Genomic DNA, 12,567 nt, shown 5'->3' on the forward strand with positions numbered 1-12,567 from the left:
ACAGGGTGTGTGTAAAATGAGCACAATTCTCCCCTCTTATCCTGTCAAATCCACAAACATTCGTAAAAGAGAAGGGGCACAAAGAAATATTAACCCCCACCCCCCCCAAATGATAGCAAAAGGGCCAGAGATGGCGCCGCATAAATTATCCAGGGCATGCTCTAGTTCATTAGCTACTAGAGAACTAGAGGAGTCGAACACATTATTATAATGGTTGATCAACAAAACATTACGGCCCCCATTATGTTGCAGCCAAGGTACTTGAGAATGGTACCCAATTTTTATATAGGATTTAACTTGTACCGGGAAGTTAACAGAGAGTAGTATCAAAAGCCCCCCTTTAGCTCTGCCCATGGTTGAACTCTGCTCAGGGAGGTTAAAAGAGACATACCCATCAAAGATTATCTGTTCCGTAGACCACGTCTCTAGTAAACAGAGAATATCATAGTTATTAACAAGCTCCCGCCAACCAAGGGATTCTTCCTTTTTGCGCCAACCAGCAATGTTCCAGGTTACGAATTTATACCCACTACCATGGAGCCCCATGCCCAATCCTGGAGCCTCCTCCAGTGGCAAACAGGAGGGTACCGCTAGTGTTGGGACATCCAGACTCTGGGTTTGCATACCACATAGATTGGGAATAGAGTTCTGCTGGGGAATAGTCCCTGGTTGGTCTATCGCCTGTGGCAAACACTCTATTGGTTCATACCCTGATTGATCAGTAGGCCCCACGAGAAGTACTTAGTTCCCTTCAAGACTTCCACCCTCAGATGACATCTGTTTAACATGGGGTAGTCAGTCTACTGCATCGAAACAACTAAAACGATTGAAGTCGCAATAGGGGTCAAGGGTAGGCATGGAGCCAAATCTACCAGTATATCTCCTACTTCTTCCTCTACGGTCAACCCTTGTCCAATCATCGTTACTTCTCCCATGGACCATACCATTGGGGAGGTAAAAAAGGACAACGGCAGTGTCTGAATAGTAGAGTCAAATGACCTATTAAAACCAGCACATATATGAGAAACAGTTCTAGGATCCCTAAAGTTTATCGTTACACTATCCCCGTTTATTGTTTTTACTGTCTTACCCAACCAAGGTAACCTTCTTAGCATGACGATCTCGCTAGATAAATGTGCCGGCAGAGGTCTATTCCAGTTTAACCATTTGACAACCTTACTTTTTAAAGAGCTAAAGGATTCACTTTCCTCCTCTTCTAAGGCTGGGACGCCCGCCAGGACGACCATAAAACGGTTTGCTTTGGGTGGCAGGTCAGGTAATCGGGATCTTGTAATTCTACACTCCTTTACTAGTGCTGGTGGGACAAGCTTGCAAGTATCTACTCTACTATTACAGGGGTTGTCATTACTGCTAGGCAGGAGATCAGGGATCTGCTTAGGGGGGTCCTGGGGGACCAAATTAGTACCTGGTTGGCTATGTGATCTGCGATCTGCAATGGGCGGTCTACAGTCTAGAGTAGATAACATCCCCCCCTTTTGGCACAGTGTTGTCGTGGCTACACCCGGCTTGGTGGCCAAACTTGGGCATGCTACTAAGTTAGATGTAACTTTCTCGATATTGGCAAGTCTGACTTCTATTTGATCCATTTTGGCTTCTAGGGGGTATAAGAGGGATTTAAATAACGCGCCCAGGCTTTCGATAGACAACTCGGTGCCATGCTGAATCTGCGGGTGGGTAACAGGGACGGGCATAGTTAAGTCGACCGTCCCAATCGCTGCTTCTTTTGGTCCGATCATAGGCCTAGTTGGAGGGTTACTACCACTCTGTTGTTTAGCTATTTTAGCCTTACTCTCGTCTTTCTTATTATACGCTTGTTTCCTTTTAGCAATTGCCCCTTCTTTGATACCTTGATTCAGTGTATTATTTGCGGGGACTATGGGAGTAGTCACATGGTTATCAAGAATGAAATTGATTTCAGGCAAGATTTTGTTAACCAGAATGTCCAAGTCCTGTGAATCATGCTCCTCTGCTCCAGTTGGGGCCTCTAGTTCGATTATACAGGATACAGGTATAACTGTATCCAGGTTCTTGTCGGGGAGTTCTAGCATTTGCAATGGCTCCCAGGGATGATCTTTTAGTTACGAGGATTTCCTGTGAAAGTCGTTTGTCCAGAGCGGAAATTTTAGTTTCTATGAAGGAGTTTGCTCTAATTAAAAACTTTTCCATACCTCCCGCCATGGAACCTCCAGCCAGAGTTGATTTGCTCCTTAGTTCGCGTCCGGACATAATCCACAGGGTTCCTGGTGGAGCAACAACAACAACAGACCAAGAGGGAGGGCCCGGTCCGGTCTTGACCGGTCAGGAACGGGCAGAAACGGGCCTGCCCTTGGCCTGGGCTTCGCCCGGCGCCCGCCCGCGCGCGGTGTCCCGCGATGCGGGAATGTAAGACTGATAATATACTTTTCTGGTGGTAGGCATGCCCGTGTGTGGGCGGGGCGGGGAGAGGACCCAGGTGCTGCCAGTGAAGATGTTGCTTGGCCCCCTGGTCCTCGCAGTCCCGCTACACGCCCGGTTTGTAGCCCCGATTTGTCGTCCCTGGGTCAGCGAGGAAGGTTGAAGGATATGAGCAGCAATGTCCGTGCGCCTGCACTGGGCTGATTCTGCGAGCCTGGGAATATAGCAAGAATGAGCAAACAGAAACTACAGCCTCGAGCGGCTCCCGCGTAGCGGGGGCCGCGAGGCGCTGTTAAAGGCGTACAATTACTTCCCAATTTCAAATGGAAGATACGGAGACACACTAACTGTAACACCAGTCATGTAGTATATATGATAACCTGCCCTTGTCTCCTCAACTACATCGGTATGACGTGTAGGAAAGTTAAACAAAGGATTGGGGAACACCGGAGCAACGTAAAATGTAAAAAGAGTACAACCAAGATGGCCAGTCATTACTTAGAAAAGAACCACACAGTGGATGAACTTAATTGGGTCGTTCTTGAAACGTTAGAGACAAAGGACAGTAATGCAGAAAGGAGCCTTTATGAAAAGGAACAACGTTGGATACATCGATTGGGGACAGACCCGATAGGTCTGAATGATAATATTTCTTGGTTGAGTGTGCTGAGATAAGAACTGTAAACTTGCCAACAAAAGACGTCTTGGTACACACTTTAGTCACTCACTTATAGAAGTATCAATATGATCATATACTTCTCTCACAGCTTAAAAAAAGCACCAATGTGGTCCTTTTAATATTTTAGTATTCAAGTGTACAGTTACCCATACATCGTTTCACTTTTATGTGACTACCACATGATAATTAACCTCTTCACTTAGTCCACCCAGTGGTCCCTTTGACGATTTCCGGAAAACGGGAGATAATTGCAAGTCCTAGAGTCACAATAACAGACTTAATCTGCCGAATAACCAAATCCTCACAAAAATCACTTTGGATAACTTTGATGACCTTAATAAAAATAGCTCATACCAAAATCCTAATTAAGAATTTCTCAATTCCCCGTCTTTTAGTTGTGTTACTTTATCGTACATTCTGATATTCTACACAACAGCAGACAGCTAGTCCCTTTTCTATTACTTTGGACTCCGGACCTTAAATGCGACCCGGAAGAGGAGCTCAGCTACTTCCGGGTCACAAGAGGCAGATGAAGCGTTATGCAAGGCGCGAGGAGTGGAGCATTAGGTACTCGATTTCTACCCAACTCAGCAACAGAACCGCAAGTATTATCTACCCCACCTTGCTAATATTTATACGTTCCTCTACATCTAGCCCCCTCGAAGCCCTTGTCACACCCGAAGGAGGTGTAATTGACTTACACTTCAGGTATGCATTCTAGCGCGAATAGCAGAACGGCATGGGCGTTTTTAGATCTTTCCAAAGCGCGCATGATATGAGCTAATTTTGACTTTTTCAGAAATGGGAATGTCACAAAAAATGATTAACTGGATCTTGCACACAAATTACAATGTTATTGCATGAGACTTTACCACAGTACATATTTTATAAAGAGTCTAACGACTTTGTTTTTATAAAAGTGGTTAAGAGATCGAAAGGAGATATTTAAGCTCCACCTTGCCGTGCATGACTGTAGGACACACCATCACTACAAAACCCTCTTTTTGCATGGTACACGTTTGTTGGAGAAAGAGAGAGTTGACACTGCCATTTACTGGGGGTTATAAAGTATTGCCATTTTAAGTTGCATCAATTTGCGTTGTCAAGTAGTGATTTCACTACGTTATGTGTCTCCCTTACCCTATTTTCCCTTTGTTTGTATGTATATATCACATTTGGTTTACAGGTACATCGCGACCTTGAAGAAAAGAAACAGGTTGAGAATTTTCCCTTTTCTAAACACTTGCTTGCTAAAATTTAGTAAACCAGTATCACTCTCACCTACCACTATTGGTCCTGAAGAAAGCCCCTAAGTCCGAATCCCGGCAGAGGGCTGAAACATGTCGGCCATTTTTAATTTTTACTAATGCTCGTGCATCCTGAAAACCTAATACTTTTCAACAGAACGCACAAACTTCGAGCATTCCCTCACGGGATTCACCCGAACCCAGATTTTATCAAATTCATTTTCTGGCTATCCGGGTGATTTTTTAATATTTTTTCTGCACTTTGTCCACATCACTGGGTCACTACTGTTTTTAACCAAGGGTAAGATCCTCCTGGTGGAGGCTGCATACCGAAACTAACCCTATGATTATGCACACACGTGTATGAAGAGCGGAGAACCAAGATATACCGCTTACCACGCTACCCAACACGTGCATGAGGGTTTTTTATTGGAGACACCTGCGTGAGATCTCCTGCATACCCTGGTTCATGCAGGACAAGTGATCCTTCCCCACTTGATTTTTTGCTGTTAAAGGCGTAGGGGCGGGGCGGGAAGAGGACCCAGGTGCGGCCGGTGAAGATGTTGCTTGGCCCTCTGGTCCTCGCAGTCCCGCTACACGCCCGGTTTGTAGCCCCGATTCGTCGTCCCTGGGTCAGCGAGGAAGGTTGAAGTATGAGCAGCAATGTCTGTGCGCCTGCACTGGGCTGATTCTGTGAGCCTGGGAATATAGCAAGAATGAGCAAACAGAGACTACAGCCTCGAGCGGTACTTATATCATATCAATTCAGCCGTGACCAGTTTCTGTGTATAACTAACTGGAAGCTCGTTCTTACTATGCACGGACACTAATGAAACAAGTGACACATGACACTGGCCAGACCTGCTGCTTGTAGATATTGATATAAAGTGCAGAACGGTCAAACAGGATGGTAGCATGGCACGTGGGGGCTGCCTTTCTTCATTGCAGCAGTGTGCCGTCTTTCAAAGTTCTCTACAAGCTATACATATTCTTATTAGTGTACTGTTTCAGAAAATGGCTTTTCCAGACTCCTTAAATGTACAAAATGTTTCTAACAAATTGCATTAGTAAAAACGCCTCTTTTAAAATAAAACTAACAAGTCATAAATTCAAATAATTAAAATTCAATTCGTACTCAATTAAAAGCACTGTGCAATTAAGGAATCTGGCATCAATTTTGATGTTACATTTCTGAATCATATTCTGATATGAGATTAGCAAATATACATGGAAATCAGTCAGTCTCATTCAGTGTGCAACAGATGGAGGGAGCTGCCTTGGAATGAATGGAGAAGTCGATGTTCCTCCCTGAGAAGGTTCAATTAAATTCAGGATATGTGGGTCTTGTCCAAGCAAACCAGTTTGCCTTTGCTTCTCCTGCAAGTTGGTCGGGATTCTTGGATCCACGGGCAGCATGAGTGCCACACTCCTTGGACTTTCTCTTCCATTTGAACCCCTTTAAAGTGCCTATAATATAACCACAGGAGGCTCCTTCTAGTAATGTCAGCTTCTCTTAACGCTAGAATCTCATGACGTCGCAATGGAGAGTTTAGTGACCTGAAGGCACATCTGAGTGGGCCTCGCAGGGGTCATACTGCTGTAAAAGGGACACTGCAGCAATTGAATTTGTGAATAAAAGCGCAAAAGTGTAGAAAACATTGGCCGGCCATACCTAAAAGTGATTTTTTCTCTAATATGTCCAATTTGAGTAATATTGTTGTTAGTCGATGAGGATATGAAGAAAGACAATTCTCATACAGTTTTAGGTGCATAAAAGTTGAGAGCATTCAATTAATCTTCTAATGGATGTATGGATGTTACTCAAGGGCGCAACTAGAGACATATTTCATGGGGGGGGGGGGGAGTTCCAGAAGTGGAGTATGGGCTATCCTCAAAGCCAATATGAGAATAACAAGTGACAAACTGTGCAATTTAAACAAATTGAACAAACCTGATATTGTAAGACACATGTTTTTGAAGATTTGACACTGTTCCTAGGCTACTCACAGTGATCTTTGAAAAACAGGTTGAGTCCACTGACAATTAAAAACAGCTAATATGAAGTTGAATCTAAAGCACATAAGACATGTTTTCACAAAGGTATTTGAAGACAACACCCACTTTGCCAATTCCCTGATTCCTTCTGTGTAGTTCAATGTGCTTGTGAAATATTCATAATTGAAAGTCCAGAAATATGATCCTGCCCCATAAATGACTGAATGCACAATTTAGTTTGTCCAATTGGATGTTATATTCATGGGTGACGCTGTGCTTACGTACAGGTCTCAAAATATTAGGCTTAGTGCTTAATTTTAGCCGGTGGTTGCAGATGGAGCCCACTTGCACTAATTTTTGAGGTCCTGCACTAATTTTTGCTCATTAGACTATGCTCCAGAACAACATAGAGAAAAGCACAAAAGGGGGAAAGGAGAAAGAGAAAGATGGAATAAATATGACAAAGCAAGAAAGCAAAAAGTAAAATGAACCTGCAAGAGTGATAAGGGGACAGGGAGTGCCTGGTGGCAGATGAAAGTGGCACACAGTAGAATCAAGCCTTGGCAGTGTTGCCATTCAGCTCTTTTGACATTTGAAATTGCTGGATATAGGATCCTGAGCAAAACTTTGGGCCTTAGCCTTTATGATTTTATGAATTAAGGTCTACTTTGTAGGTTACCACACGTGAAGTTGGGATAGTCAGCTTGTAAATCATAGGTTTAAATACCCAAATATCATTCCTTCTTCCGCAGTTGTGTGTCAATGAGTTGGTAATATTACTGCATGTAAATGTACTGCCACACACCTCTGCTACACAAAAAAAACAACACCTATTGTTAGCACGCCACATTGAACAGTTCCCATATGTGTAACCATATTGAGCCGCATTCTGTAGGCATGCCCCAGGTGATTGTCGAGGAGCTGGCAGAAAAGTTAATGTGTCGGGAGTATCATGGGCAGATGTGCGATTCTCAAGGGCAGAGACCTAGCTAACTACAGATGCACACTTATATTTTAAGATTTGTCTAATTCCAAGTCCCTGTATAGATGGACCGAATCAAAGGCAAGGGAGAGGTCAAGGAATAGGTGTGCCGGTACTCCGTTTGAATCCATTCCAGTGTTTACATCAACCTGGGTGGAAGTCAGACTGCTTTTGTGCCACAGCCACAGCAATACCATAATCTGTTTTGGTAATCTGAGCGAAGATTACGTTCTTCAATGAATGTAGTTAACTATGCTTTCACTTTATTTGACTATAAACAGTTTGTTATTGACTAAAAGTTAGAAGGAGACCTTGTTTGAAAGCCTCTCTGTTTTAGGGAGGTTTTTTCAGAAGATACCGTTATCTAAGGAGTTGTTGATAGTTCTGGCCCACGCAGGGCCTCTAGGGGTTTTTATGAAACACAAAGCAGTCATGAAAATGGCAAGCTGTCATAACCTTCTTCAATGGATGCCCCACAAGCACATAATAAAAATGTGGACAATCATTATTGGTCTCCACGTTTAAAATATTTGAGCGTTTTTTTAACCATCCAAAGGGAAATCTGCTTTGTGGGCTACAGAAAAATGAAGATTCACCCATATCGGCCTTTCAGCACATATTTGCCCACCTCGGCTCAGCTAATTATATTATTCCTAAACAGTAGGAGTTAAATTTGATGAGATTATGCTGCACATTAAAGTTATTGGGAAGAGGTGTACCGGCCACAATATTTTATGATTGCTTTATAAATGTTCCAAAGTTTCTTTACGATGGGTTAGTATTCTTTTGGTGAGTGAAAGGTTAAATGTATTTTTCTTGTATTGCTCAAACTTTCTAATTGGGAAGCTTTCTGGGTATTCTGTTAGTTTCATGGGTTATTTATTTAAGTAGTTATTGCCACCAGAATGTCACTTTTCACGACGTTCTGGTGGGTATAACCCCTTCACCATATTTACAAGGGAAGCTTTAACCCATTAAACATGGCTTAACACTGCCTTGATAATAATGCTCTATTCATTGGGCACCCAGCGTGAAAAGGGTGGGCAATGGGTGTTGCAATGGCGTTCCGCTGCAACACCCATTGCTTTCTGACGTTGTCCCCTATTTACAAGGTTAGTGTAAATATGGGGCAGCACCAAAAATAAGACCAGGGAAAACCTGGTGTTAAACTGGTGCAACGAGGAGCAATTCTTAATTTCTGATTGTTTTTGCTGTTTATATGTGTGCTCATTTTGCAGCATATGTAAAAAAAAGAGCAAATTACCATTAGTGATTGTTCATGTGCAGAAAGGAACACCTTCCTGCACATGAACAATCGTAGCCTGCAATGCAGGCACCCTAGCACTATGGTGCAAGGGTACCCACGTTGGCGCTAGGCAGCTAAATTTAGCACCAGCGCTACGGGAAACACAGGGGTGCACCATATTATTGTAAATACTGCACATCCCGGCATTTTCAGAATGTCAGAGCGCGACGTTACCGATTGTGGGGTAACACCATGCTCCACCATTCTGTTGTGAATATGCCCCTAAGTTTGTTAATGTTTACACATAGCGGATGAGATGTTTTTAGAGGAGAAAACATGCTACAATTTGTCACTTCCCATCCATGCTGCTTCAAAACTCAGCTGCAGTATTGCATATTCGAGTAATTGCCACCTCCATTTTTATCTGTATGGTAATCACGCATTTTCTTATATTTTATTTCTATCTTTTTTGCTACAAAAATCATTCTTTTTCTCACTGTTTCAGCCTTTATACTTTCTAATGATCAGGTTAATGATGATAATGTAATATTCTTGAAAAACGTAAAAAAGATGTGTCATTTTACCATCACGTATGCCTGCAAATGATACTCACATCAAAGGAAAATAACACTATTACAGTTGGTTATTTCTAAGCAATATGAAGAAATGAAACATGGACACGAGTGCAAAAAAATGTATGAGGTGTACTTTGCTGGCACTTACAGAATATTACACAAAGTACCTTTATGCTTTTTTTAAACTGCGGTTCTTCATGGACTGGACAGGTAGGTAACTACCAAAGGAAAATTAATGAAGGGAAAAAAATAAAAACAGAAATAAATAGAAACGCGTGCTATTCCTGGAATGTTCTCATTTTCTGAATGTAGTTCTCTAAGCCACTTGTATAAAATGCAGTTCTGCATATGAGAGGCAGGTTATTGGTTTAGCAATATATTGTGCGTTACTTTCTCCCTCTGACTCCTCTTTTTTGACAAAAGCCATAAACTGTGCCGGTGCCATAAATGCAGGATATGGGATGTTAGGCAAACAACTCATTTTTATCAGATGGACTATGGTGGGGGAGTTATGTGTGTCGCTACAGCAAAAACTGATGGAGAGATGGTCATCAAACTTGGATTAGGTGAAGTGTCTTTGTCGAACTAACCCACACATTGCAAGTCTTTATATGGACAGTTACCAAAAACACTGCACTGCATTAAAATACATTCTAGTCAGTTGAATTTTTTTTTTTAAGCACCGCCTCTTCACAATGCAATGTATCCAACATACAAAAAATAAACTAACTTGCACTGCAACCTACAGGTATTGTTTTTCCAAATAACCCCTCCTTTAATCCCCCTCCCGTCCCCAACGCTTACGTGCAAGACAAACGTGAGTATCAAAGCATTGGCTTCTATGTGTGCATACAAACCAATACTTAGGTGGAACGCCCTAGGAGCACACACAAACCCAAACCCAACCCTCAATAGTAAATGAGAAAATGTCCACACTCTGGGACAGTTACCATATTCTTAAGTTTCTTTTGTGAAGGTACAGTTATGTGAGAGGGGAGAGCTCAGACTTCAGACAACTAATTGTATTGGGAAAAAGGTCGCTTTATTGAAACAGGTGCACATTACATATAAAAACCCTAGGCCTTTGCCTTGCAAACTCCAAGCCTCCCCTACAGTAAATATCCTAACATCATTATCCTATCCCCTGAAATGCCCGCCCCCCCACAAATTATCCTACACCTATCTAACTCCTACCCTGTTGCACAATTTAAATGGTGACCTTTAATCTGCCCTAGCTCGTAATCTGCATCTAAAAACATATAACTAACTAAGATCCTACAGCATAACTTGTATTCTTCTTGTCTTGTCCAGAGGTCCAATACTCAACACCAGCCGCGGTCGGTAGGGGAGTACCTGCCGGGGCGGTGACGTTGGGAAGGGGAGGGGCAGGGTGGGGTTTAGTAATGTATGGATAATGGAGGTTTGCAGGTAAGTAAACATTTAAATAAATCAAACGAATTTCGTTGCGCGCACTGCATCCCCAAATGCAATGCAGTGCGCGCCACGAAATTTGTTTGATTTATTTAAATGTTTACTTACCTGCAAACCTCCATTATCCATACATTGTTAACCCCCACGCTGCCCCTCCCCCTCCCCACGTCACCACCCCGGCAGTTACTCCCCTACCGACCGCGGCTGCTCTACACCCCCTTCTTCATCCTGTTTGGTTATGGCAACACCAAGAAAATGGATTAAAAAAACACATGCAATTTTTAGGCCAACCGCCCTGCATCTGAGTCCAGCAACAACATGTATACACTCAATAAATCCAAACCCTGCACACCTGACCCAACACAACCACCCCAAAGAAAAAAGAGAAAGTGTCCAAATCTTGCTAGAAAAACATAAACAGGCAAAAGAAAAGGGGGTGGATGGAAAATGTATTTATTATTCCTCCCTCCTCCAGCCACCAGGTCACCTTTCCAGAAAATGGTGGCTGGAGGAGTGAAATGGCTGCATATATATGGGGCTGGTTTTTGCTATATAATATAGCCCGAAATGTAGCCCAGGGGCTCTGGGCTATAACACTCCTCCAAACATCCTGTCCCAGGGGTTGAGCCGCCCTCTAAAACCCGTTGGGTGATAGGGGAAAGTCCAGACCACAGACAAACTAACTTTGGTGTGAAAAAGGCTGCTTTATGGAAACAGGTGCACATTACATATACAAATCTCTGGTCTTTGCCTAGCAAACTATAAAACCCCAAAATACAGTAAATTACCTAATATCATTACCCACTCCTCTAAATTACCTGCTGCCCTAACTTAATATCCTACACCTATCAAACTCCTACCAGTGACAGCCGGTAAGGTACAAGGGTAGCCGGCGGGGGGTGAATACAAAAAGAAATCACTTACCTGATCTCGCAATATCTCTCCAATGCTGTGTCGTTCCCATGTCGAGTGTGTCTCTTCTGTGGACCAAGAAGCACCCAGGCTCCCCACAGCCAATCACAATGCTGCATTGCAGTGTTTTGATTGGTCTGAGTGCTTTGGTTCGGCGCCCATGCAGGGAATGGGGCCATGGGCATATTCTCCATGCAGGCTGTAATGCAGCCTGCATAGAGTACATGCAAAGGTCCCATGAATGTTTGACAGGCGCTAGAGGACTGGTCAAACCTTTTATTTATTTGATTTTATTTAAAAAGTTTTGTATAGCGCGAACAAGACCCTTGGGTATCAGAGCGCTTTACATTAAATGAAGTAGAATACATACACGTTTAGTACATAGTATGAGGTAGTAAAGATATAAGTTTAGCATAGTGCAACTATATCCGAATCAAATTTTGAACTAAGAGTGCAAACAACACAAAAAGGCAAATTACAGTGTTACCAAATATTATGCAGTGCATTAGTAAGATATGTGAAGATACTCAATAAGTTGGAAGATTCGACTTCCTCCTTGCAGTCCCTTTTAGATGACCTTTTCCTAATCATGCTATATTGATCTAGACACTGTGACCAGGAATTTGTAAAGTACTTTTTGAGCGGCTATCTCCCAATGAGTTATGTCCTAAAAATAATAGATTAATCACACTCCCATACAGTGGCCCATACAGTAATCTAACTACAATACAGTGGCCCGAGGTATGTTCGGGAGATGTCTTCACGCACATGACTATTAGTTGATTAGAGTCAGAGTTTTGGGTATGACTATGACATGGTGCTACAGCAGAGCCATCTTGACTATGGTAGGAACTTGCTCATTAGAAATGTTTTTGTTTCCCTCTTGAAAGTCACTGTGTTTGTTATTTTCCTGATGTTTGGCGGAAGAGAGTTCCAGATCCTGGGTGCTGCTCCTGAGAAAGCTCTATCATATGTTCTTTTCTTCTTGAATTAGGGTGGTCTCAGAACCAGCTCCTTGGCACTCCTAGCCGGTCTATTTCCTCCAGATATTTCAATTTTCTGGGCGAGGTATCTTGGTGTATTGT

The sequence above is a fragment of the Lissotriton helveticus genome, chromosome 10, assembly GCF_964261635.1.
Source record: "Lissotriton helveticus chromosome 10, aLisHel1.1, whole genome shotgun sequence".
Lineage (NCBI taxonomy): Eukaryota > Metazoa > Chordata > Amphibia > Caudata > Salamandridae > Lissotriton > Lissotriton helveticus.